The sequence below is a fragment of the Ptychodera flava genome (genome assembly GCF_041260155.1).
Source record: "Ptychodera flava strain L36383 chromosome 3 unlocalized genomic scaffold, AS_Pfla_20210202 Scaffold_25__1_contigs__length_14229661_pilon, whole genome shotgun sequence".
NCBI lineage: Eukaryota > Metazoa > Hemichordata > Enteropneusta > Ptychoderidae > Ptychodera > Ptychodera flava.
In genome coordinates, this window is record NW_027248279.1 from 9,571,114 (window position 1) to 9,572,727 (window position 1,614).

Sequence of the window (1,614 nt, forward strand, 5' to 3'; positions counted from 1 at the left end):
AGACAGACATGCACGTTGACAGGCAGGTAGACAGATGGGTATAAACATATAGATGCGAACTTTTATACTAGTAGGAAATTCTGTCAGATAAATGAGGAACTGAATTGTTATCATAAGAGTTTCAGATTGATGTTTAACCGTATTCGTTAAGAATACAAGCGAACACATCCTTGCGTGATGTATGTCAACCATAGCATGCACCTCATAATACATCAGAGATAAATATGTCTTTGTTTATCAGAAAAATTAAATGACTTTTTCTCAATGAAAGGGCACTTTTGATTGCTTCATTAACACTCCAATCGATGATATTGGTTAGTTTCTGAATAAAATTAATAATATTTGGTTTGTACCTAGTCTAACCTGGAAGAGAGATGACAAAAATAATGGTACCGCATAATTCGTGGTACAGAGATAAAACAACAACATCCGTGTGTCATCATCAACAATTGAGATATCAGTAGAATCATCTCTTATCTTCATTAGCACATAACGCATGTGGCTTTCAAAATTGTCGAACTACTTCAACTGTGGAAATACCATCTGCATGCAACTAAAAGTGTCCATACGAAAAGCCATGTTATGTTGGGTTTACTTTTATATGCAGCACTTTATCATGAAAGGTACATCTAAGAGGAGTACTTCGAATGCGACCCAACATTTTCGAACATTTTCAATGAACCGGATAAAATTTCATGGGATGAACGAATTCTATCCAAAACGGCTTTTCAGTAATTTCCGTGAAACCTTGCCTCTTAACGATTTATAAATATTAATCGTCTATTTCATAGTTCGACGTGAACAAAGACAGCAATAATTGGATAATATCGATTATGAAAATCACACTTCCGATACTTTATGAAAACACAAACCACTTGAATACTGCAAAAGAGTATGCTCCCCATCAGATGAATTTCATAATGGCCTGCTGTAGACTGAGCAAATCTTGAGAAACAAATTGTAATGTCCCTTTCACGAATCAAGGTTGCTAATATGACACTACACATCTCACTATTGGCAAATTTGACTTTGAAAAAAGTCATAACATACGGCGAATATATCCGAATACTGATTGAAAGAAATGATAAATATTTGGCGTTTTAAACTCAACGATGTCATTGAACGGATAAATTCAATTATCAAACTATATGTAAGTTTGAGAAGATTTCGTACGCATAACTTATACTTTCTAATTTCTATGACGACAAATTGACTTTTGTCCGAATGTTTGTTCATTATTAAAATTTTATGATAATTTCACGTTTGCTTGGTGGAACTTAAAAATAGTATTCGATACCGCAAAAAAAACCCGAACAAATAATGTAAGGGGCTATTGTACTTACATGGTTTTTTTCACGATTTCAGTCAGCGAAGTTGAATCTATTGAATTACGTGCATTACAAGTCACAGTGACTTCATCATCACCATCTTCATCTACTAATTCCCATTTGTTGGAGGTACCAGTATTTCCAGTCTGACCATCATCGCTCTCCCAGGAATATGTGACGTCATCAGGATTGGCAGTGGCAAGACATTCCACTACAACTGTGTTGCCTTCCCAGCTATCCACAACTACGGCCTGGATTACAGGAGCATCTAAAATACAGCAATGGA